We start from the raw sequence: 10,059 nt of genomic DNA, 5'->3' as shown, positions 1-10,059 counted from the left end.
ACGGGAAGGCAGGGTAAAGGGGACCCGCCCTGTCTTGACGGGACACACTTCTTGGGATACACCCTGGACTCCTGGAACAGGTGGAGGATGGTGTATTTTTTTATTTTTGTCAGTCAAGGACGTTGAAGACGTATACATGTTTGGATTCATGATACTCGGATTTCTTCTATTTAGATTAGGAGCGTACCTGATGTATCTGCAATTACAGAGCATGTCGGTGGCAATTATGGCCATGATCAGGCTGCAGGCCGCATTTGATGCCCCCCCCCCAAATGTGTGATGTATGTGATGGACGGTTGTGCTGAAACTGTAGTTTCGATTACAAAACAAATTGTAGTTGACAATAAAGACTGATATTTCAACAGGTGATTTTATTATATAAATTCTCAGTTCACTATCTAAAAACTGGAATTGACATGGTAGAAGTGAAATCTGATTTATTTTATTATATAGAAATGTTGGGGTACAGGCTATCAATCAATCGCAGCGATAGCATCGTCGTGAAGCAGATACTGGTTCGTTTAGCTGTGTGGGCAGTCCTGCCAAATGCTGCAAGAAAATGAAATCAACATCTCCCTGTCAATGGAGGAAGGAATTAAGTGCTCTAAAATGTCCTTGTAGACGGCTGCGGTGACTTTGGACTTGATAAAATACAGTCGACCAACACCGACAGATCCACTTCCAAATTATCACCGACTGAGAAAGCTTCACTCTGGATCTCAAGCAGTGTGGATTCTTTTGCTCTTCCTCCAGATCCTCAGGCCTGGATTCTATAGTAAAATGCAAAATGTATGGTACTGTCTTTCAAAAAGAGCACTTTAGACTGCAGACAGTCCAAGTCTGTCTCCTTAGCCCAGGTAAATTGTTCCTAATCCAGAGGTGGCATTACACATGTAATGCTACAGCTGTAGCCCATTATTCTGCAGTCCACGCCTCGTTTATCTCCCTCAAACCTTTTGACTGGTCTTTGTTTCACAGTCATCTCCAGACTGTAGCTGTCCATTTCCTCCATGCTTTTCCCTCCTTTGAACTTTCCATTAATATACTTGGAGACGGCTCTCTGTGAACAGCCAGCCTCCTTGACAATGACCCTTTGTGTCTTACCCTCCCAGCGGAGGGTGTCAATGACTGTCTGCTGAACAACTGTCAACAGCATTCAGCATGACTATGTCGTCCATAACACATTTCTGTGGCAAGAATCTTTTTTTTCCCAACAGTCTTATGTAATCTCGCATTCAGAGAAAGCGTTTTTCTGTTTTTTTCATTAGCTGTAAACCATCTTATTAAGGAAAATAACTAATGAATCTTGTTGTACATCACTGTGTAAGTATTTACTATAATCTAAATCATATCAGGTTTCAGTGGTACTTTATTCTAATTTATTATTATTATTAGTGGGGATACTTTCATAGGCTTTTAAACAGTTTTGCCTCATAATATCATCAGAAATCTGATTACATATTTTCCTTTTAGATTTTAGATATTTTTAAAATCCGCCAGCAAAAGTATTGAAGTATTGCTGCTTATTTAATTCAACGCCCGACTGCAGCAAAACAGAAAGTAAACTAATCCATTTAGGTCTATTCATTTTGTGTATGTGTATTTGGATTTAGTACTTTAATATCTAAAGATGTCAGCTCAAAATGTAGTTTATGGAAGGAAAAGTGCATCAAATGTTTACTTTGACTCGGCCTCTGATTCTGAGCATATGTGGACAACACTGTGGAGAAAGACTTGCCTTGCAGCAGCGTGTATTTCAGAATAAGTTTGATGCTTTAAGAGGATGCTGCAGCTGGTCGACTGGCATCCATCAGGGTGTTGGTAAGGAGGCCAAACTGTGGTGAGCGTTCACAGCTCCAGACGCATCTCGGCGTTAGATTAGGAGAGGTGATGCACGCCTGTCTGCGAGTCCTCAATGCTGAAATAGACCAAGCCGGGGTCAGATGATTTAATCTGCCTGCCATGCTCCAGCAGAGTGCTGATCAATAAAGCTCCTATACTAATTCCAACATCCGGAAGGAAGGAATCCGAAACGGAAAAGTCTAAAGAGTGAGCGAAGAAGGAAATGAAGAGGATAACAACAAAACCTGCCTGGAATGGAAAATGGCCTTTCTGCTTGGTCATCTGTTGCCGTTCTCTCTGTGGGCTCGAGGCTCCCGAGCTAGTCTTTTTGTAACATCCAAAGATGCTCTCCTGCCGTCAGCCTCATCTCATCTGAGAGCATCCAGCTGGCTTTTGAAAAGGGCAAAAAATGAGTGGACGCTAATAATTCCCTGTAAGGCCTCAGAGGTGAGCTGCTTCCCCTGACCTCTTGGTGCAGAGGTTGCACACAGGGGTGCTGCAGAAAATAACTCCAGTCAAGGGCCCCCGATAATCCAGCTGCATTGTAAACGGGCTCACAAAGGCAGTGTTTGGTAAAGCGGGGAGGCAAGCAGGGGGGGGGGGGGGTTGGCTATTAGGTGATGGAGCAGAGAGAGCCTTTCTACATTAACATCTTGACCTTGACAATTGGATAAAAGGTGGCTTTGCTTCTCCAAACGGCTTTAACAGCATATGGGCTTTTAAGGTTAAGCTTTGCTATTCTGACCTGTTGAAATAATAGCCCCTCTTGTTTCCTCTCCAAGCATGAAGCAACAATGAGGAAATGCAGCTTTATCTATCAGCTAACGTCCCAAAATAGGCTTGCTTTTTTTATTTGTCCCTGTTCAGAGGTCGCACGCTGACACGTCAGTTTGCCAGAGGCTTTGATGTACTCTCCTGATTACATAATTATGCTCTGCCGATGTGCAGTCTGTTCAGCTGGCGGCAGAAATCTGTGCTATCTTTGCTATTTAACCTTTAATAAAATCGGGACTGGAGATTGACAGACTAGATTGCCCAAGTTGGGGGGGAAAATCCGGATAAAACAGAATATCTTTTGATTGCAGGTAAATTTCCCCAAATAAGCACGGACTTTGTACCCCTTCTTGACGCGCACACTAATGAGCCAAGACATCGATTACACAGATAAAAAAAAATAAAAAATGCTCGCTATCACAATAGTGCCTGAAGGGAATTCATGAAAGATTCAGAGAACGGTTGTAATAAGCCATTTGTAAAATGCGAGAGAAGCAGGGAAAAGGAAAAGTGGAGAAGGTTAAATCGATAGGAGCACACTCCTGGGTCGGTGGATTTCCAAAATTTCAATTGGTGCCAGGACTAAGAGATTTAGTTTCCAACATTTATTTGTTTATAGAATGGAGTAAACGACTTGCATCAAGTTGAAGACAAAAACAAACAAAATGCATTTAACATGCAATCAGAAGACTATGTTGAATATTGCAATAATGATGCTGGCAGTAATTAATACTCATTTTCCTTACTATTCGTTTCTTTCCATTGTCACAAGGTTTCCACTGCTCTCTGTGGGCTTCATCATCTTAAGGCGGGGAGAGTCCATGCAAACAGACAACTATGTCATCAGCACGCAACACATAAATGAAGGTAACCTCAAAAACAACAATCTTCTCAATATTGCATCCAAGCAGTCCGGTACAAGTACGTTATTGTTCATGTTGATATTGATATGGCTGCGATTTAAGACAAAGGATGAAATACAAAGATGAATTTTTCTAGAGAACTCATTTTTCCTTTTTTTTAAACTTAATGAACCATATTCCTTCGTCATGTAGAGCTTCAATCAGAGGTTTATGCAAACTCATCGTGCACATTTTCCAGGACAGGACGATTATGGGGCATCCATAACAGCTGCAAAAAAATGAAAATGGTGTGAAAAGGTTCAGTAACTCGTGTCACTCAGTTCAGGAAGTCAGGCTTGTTTATTGTATAGCTTCATTACAAATGAACGGCACTGAATGAGTCGGTAATCAGAACAATGGAGAACTACAACAAACTGAACATATAACACAGAAATGTTGCCCTGAAGTTGTTTAAAGCCGTTTCTATAGATACCAGGATCCGTCTGTGCAAACAGATGTATGTAAAGACAAGTTTGGGTCTCAAAACAGTTTGGGGCCGTTTTTGAGATGGTGTCGACCAGGAACAAAGCACTTCTTCAAAGATTGACACCAAGGATTTGCAGCTGCTCACATGACAACCCAAATGCCTTTTTTTTTTTTTTTTTTTTTTTTTTTTTTTTTTTTTTTTTTTTTTAGAAGCGTTTAAGCTGGTTGGAGGGAGTCAAGATAATGCTTTTAAATCCAGGTACACTGTGCTGAAGGTCTGTGGGTATGATTTGCTGCTTGTAGAACTGATGGACTGCACAAAGAGGACAGAATGACAAATAATCGCTGCCTCCACGTTCTTCAATTTCATCTTGTAATCAACAACTAAGAGGCTGAGGCTTCATTATACGCCTTTTCGTCAGGAGAATGATCTCGATGCACATTAAGTGGTTTTTAGGTGGATAAAGTGTTAAAGCTTTCTTGGCAGGAAAAGGCCAGTTTGAAATAACTCACAGATAATACCAGAACCTTGCTGGTGGTTCTTATCAGGTTTGTTTGAGGTGCAGCCCGCTAAAAGACATTTACCTGATCTCATTTGAGCCTGTAGGTGTCGGTGTGGAACTTGTGTTTCAGGAAAGTTCTCTTTTTGGAGATTAAAATTATTCATTAAAAAAAACAAATAGCTGAATTATTTTGCCAATGTCTTTGAATGTGAGTTTCTGATTGAAACTGCTTATAAGTTGGCACAAATGCCTTGCTATGTAACTTTTCTTTTTTTTCGTTCCTCCCCTAAATAATAGTTTTCTGGTTGTACACTTAAATGTTGCAACCCACTTTCCAGTCAGGCAGCACAAATTGTGATTTGAGTCCTCCGCAAACTATTACTGTTACTTAAATGCTTCCCTCTGCCCTTACTGCCCATTCCTCCTGTCTGGGAATGAGCAGTAAGAAGAGTTTAAGTGCTTGTTCTCTTGTGCCGAGAGGAATATAGCCGCTCTGTTTCTTTTTTGTTTGTTTTTTTCACTTTTGAGTTGTCCGAACAAAGTTGTCCTCGTTCTCCCCCTCCTCATCTCGTTCCACATCAGCTTTTCAGCAGAGAGACACATGAGCCTCAGCACATGTAGTTCTAATCCAGGCGACATCTCGCTCTGTGACTGCTTTCAGAACTGTCACAAGCAGCCGAGAGTTTTGGGGACAGACCTGCTCTGACATCATTTCTTGGGTTAGCTGCTCCGAATTCATGTCACCCTACTCTTCTTCACTCCTTTTTTATCTCTTGTTACCCACGCGTTTTCTCTCTCTCTCTCTCTCTCTCTTTCTTTCTCTTTTCTCCCTCTCATCCTTCATGTCTTTCGATCTCTCCACGTCCACTGGAAAAGAGCCAGAGCCATTAGCCCGCTGTCAGTCTGAGCGGAGAGGAGGATCCATCCTGTTAGCTGATGCAAAATGAACAACACCACTCGGCCGTTCAATTCACAATACAAGAGGACCTTCGGGGGCGGAAGGTAATGCAGCACACGCAAGTAATAAGGGAGCGTCTGCGTGCGTGCGTGCGTGCAGATGGACACCAAACAACACCACCTGACAGACTGACACAGCACTGCTGCACTGGTGCGGCACTGGCCTGATTCAGAGCTAATGAATATTTACCAGCTGGTCATACCGTGTCTGAAGCTGCAGTGGCTCGCAGGAGAAGGTGTTAAACCTCTGGTGGCTTAAAGTTGTAAATCAATCTTTAATGCCAGCAGCTGTCAGGGTGAAGAGTTTACTCCATTTTTTTATTTTTATTTATTTATTTTGCTCATACATAGCCATCCTCAGAGCTGACGTTTTTTTAGACACGTGTCATGCATGAGGTACCAGATGCTGTGTAGACGATTCATCTTTTTATCCCCACTTGGCTCTGGTACGTGATCACAAAGGAGTGGGAAATGAAAATGGACCGCACGTGCCACAGGGTCCTGAATGTTTGGGAGATATAAAAAAAAAAAAAAAAAAAAAGATTTTCTCAAGACAAATGCGAATCACTTCTTCAGCGCCTCACATACTCATCTCCTCAGCCCCTTTGAGCAGCGACGTTCTCTCTCAGGAGCTGCGGCGCTGTCAGGCTACAACGGTGCTGTAGCGATGCAGAATTGACATTTCTTTGTCGCAGAAAGGGTGCACCTCCCAGAACAGAAGGAGAGAATCATCCTAAGGCTTCCCCCCCCCCCTCCCCCCTCCTCCTCCAAACATACAGCATTATGAGACTTTACATTTTCTTCAACCAACGGAAGCACTTTTCTGTACCATTAAATATTCATCACTATATGAGCAACAGTTAAACTTTTAGAGGGATAGAATAAACGTTGTCAGCTATGATCAATTATTAACTTCTTAGTAAAAAGAAGGCAAGAAAAATGTAGGATTAAAGAAGCAAATTATGTTTTTTGATTCTAATTTATCTAAATTATTAGTGAATCTAGAGTTCAGTCTTTGCTCCTTTGCATATGTGAGGAGAGGACAAAAGTATTAAATGTTAATGTTGACCAGTTAGAATAACTTTTTTTTTTTTTTAATTCCTTTTTTGTTTTGTTTTCCACCACACTGCAAAGAGGGAACTAAAAGTGAGTGAAAATTTCTTGAAACGAGTATATTTTTCTTTGATTTGAGGAGCTAAATAGGATTATTTGCCAATTGAATGAGCATGTTTACCCCTAAAATAAGATAATTAGATATCCTGCACTTGAAATAAGATGGTGGACATGAATTGCTCTTATTTTAAGTGCAAAAATCTTATTCCATTGGCAAATAGTCTTATTTACCTGCTGTAATCAATGGAAAAATACACTGATTTCAAGAAAATTTCACTTAATTCTAGTTTTCTTTTTGCAGTGCACAACTTGCTCTGTTTACACATCTTCCTACTCGCAGATAAACTGAGACATACATGTGCAACTCAATCTACTAGAATATAGCCAGTTTATTTCTTTGATTCAATCAAAGTGACACACATTGTATCCAATCATGACACAGAGAGGGGTGCGTTTCAAGTATTGCTGTTAATCTTGATTATGGCTACAGCTGCTGGAAAAAAAATTATTTGTCTGACAATCTGTATATCACATAAGACCAGAATAACAGGGTTTATATATGTAAAGGTTATTATACACATATAACATCCACTCATTACTGATTAAGGCTCATTTTGCATCATCTACTCAATGCAGTGTGGCGTGGAGGCGATCAGCCTGTGGTTCTGCTGAAGTGTAATAGAAACCCAGATTGCTTTGATAGAGGTCTTCGAGTCATCTGCATTGCTGGGTCTGGAGTTTCTAATCTTCCCACTGACGATACCCATTGATTCTTTTATGAGGTTCAGGTCAGGCCAGTTTGCGGGTTAATAAAGCACACTGACTTAATGCTCGTTGAACCAAGCATTGGTATTTCTGTCAGTGTTGGCAGGTGCCGAGGCAACGCTGCTGGCGTTGGACTTGACAAAACACGGTGGTCCAGCAGCAGCAGATGGCATGTCTCCCTGAAACGTCACATGACCACAGGAACTTCACTCTGAACCTCAAACAACATGGCTTCTGTGCCTTTCTGTGCCGCTTCTCTTTCTCCAGACTCTGGGACCTTTAGATCACTGAGTAGTATTGGTGTCAACACCACCTAACCTGAGACCCAGTGAAGACCAAGAGAAAGACAAAAACAAGAAGACAATTGTAATCATGTGACAGACAATCTGCTACTAGCAAACTGACCTTTAATGACTCTTCACTGTTTGCACAAGTGTGCCAGTCTGGTGCGTTTTCTGCAACATTTAGCTGAATGCAACCCTGTGAATAAGCATTACCAATTGTTAGATAAACCCAAACCAGCTGGTACCAAGTTAGACAGACAAGCTCTGAGGAGTGCATACATCCAGCTAAATGATAACTGACTTAGCATTAGCTGCAGGGAGAATGTGTGGATAGGTGGAGGAATAAAACTCACTGTGAAAATGGAACTGAAACTAAGTAAAACTTTCTTGAAATGAACGTGTTTGTCCTTGATTTGAGCAGATAAAGAAGATTATCTGCCAAAGGAGTATTTTGACACCTAAAATATGATAATTGGATATACTGCACTTCAGAGTTGTTCTTATTTTTAGTGCAAAAATCTTATTCCATTGGCAGATGCTTTAAACTTGCCTGCTCAAAGCAAGGACAAATACACTCATTTCAAGACTTAACTTAATTTCTTTTTAACTTAATTTTAGTTCTCTTTTTGCTGTGAGCTTGGTTGGCGTTCTGTCAGTTTTAATCAGAAAAATATCTACATATTTGCTCTGGAAAAATGCTCTCCCTCTCTTCTCATTCCCTCTTCTTTACGTCCTCTGTACGTAGAGACACTAGTGGCAGTGTTGAAGTTATTAAATGGAAAAAACAGAACGCGTTGCATTTAGGTGCAGCCAGGACTTTCACATGAGGTTGCAGTTGGTCTCTTTAAATGATCTTGAGACTGAGACAGAGACCAAGACTGGATTAGAGACTGAGATCAATACAGGTCATGGGTATCATAACGCTACAACTGAGCAACAGTACAGCCATTTTTCTCGCTATGCCAGGAAAGACTTTCCTGCCTGTTGAGACGGCGATGGCTGGTATCCTGGACCAGTCTGTGTGTTGACACTTGAAACACAGACTCCAGCTGCAGACCATACCTTTCCTTAGATGGGACATTTTTTTTAATCAATCTGTATAATCTGACTCAATCTGTATAATCTGATTGAATTTGACTTTATAAAGTGCCCTGAAATGACATGTTTCATGAATTGCCATTACTGTATATAAATAAAATTGAATTGAATCTCCCCCAGAGCTCTGAACAAGCTCCACTTTACAATTATCTCAAAGCTGTGGTTCTCTCTGTTGCTTATGAACCTTTTTTATACTACAGTTTTTTTTCCTTCCACTAAACCTTCCATTAAAATGCTCCGATGCAGCACTTGGTGAACATCCAGCTCTATTGGCCTTGACCTTTTGAGGTTTGTACTTTTTGTGGAGTGGATCAGAGACCGTCTTCTTTGATCACATAGACCACAAGATGGCCGTAACATGACATTTTTAAGTCTAAGCTTCCTTTTCTAATTTGGTCTTGTGTAATACTCAAATGTTCTGAGGAGATGCATATTGGGTTTTCATCAGGCGTAAGTCGTAATCATCAATATTAACATAAATTAACTCTTTAAAGTGAAATTGTTTGTGTAATGAATCATAATTTCTACAATGTAATTTCAAAAGAGAAATTAACTTTTTGATAATATGAGGCTTAAGTATTTAGATTAACCAATGATGTTGGTTTGTGACTAAACTGTAAGCCCAGGCTTCATTCTTGCCTGTTCACTGAATATGGACCTCACAGGTTCATAGCTGAATAAGGAATTCGGTGCCAGAACATCTGTCAATAGAATACGGCTCTGAATGCTAATGGGGGAAATTGCTGACAATCCATGTTATCGTACCTTGCCATTTTCCTTTTAATCAATACACCAGCAGGGATGCAGCCGCTCACTGACTTCAGCATAAACGTGTTGTCCATTGTGAGCCGCATCGCAGCGAGGTGACTGTACCCTTGTCTTGCCATGTCGGTGTCAGCAGCCTCGTTCACATTCATCCTGCCCACACGTGGTCGCAGTTCATTTGGGATTCAAGGCTTTGTCAATAACGTCTCTAGCAGCGAGAGTGCATTCTGTCTAATTACAGCGGCGGCTCTCGGTCAAGTGAGGTTTATGTGGGGTCAGATCTAGTCATGCAAACCTGAATCAAGTCAGACTGAGACGGTGGCAGACTGACATGGCATGACATGGAGACAACATATTTAGGAACGTATTTAGTTTTACACGGCTGATTATTCCTTGCGCTTTGGCACGCTGCATACGCTTCTACATTACGCCTCAGGAAAGCATGTACCACATCATTAAATGTTCTGTCGCTGTCAACCTGTCTGTTCCACACGTCAGACTTTCTGCCACCGCTTATCTTGTTTCATCCACCATTACCAATCTACCTCACATCAGGGGATTTAGATCTCTTTGACGGAGCCTAAAAATCAAACATCAGATATATCCGTTCAAATGTTAGGCGCTGCAGAA

This window comes from Fundulus heteroclitus, chromosome 18 (genome assembly GCF_011125445.2).
Source record: "Fundulus heteroclitus isolate FHET01 chromosome 18, MU-UCD_Fhet_4.1, whole genome shotgun sequence".
NCBI lineage: Eukaryota > Metazoa > Chordata > Actinopteri > Cyprinodontiformes > Fundulidae > Fundulus > Fundulus heteroclitus.
The sequence above is the reverse complement of the archived record's forward strand: the minus strand, read 5'-3'. Positions refer to the sequence as shown.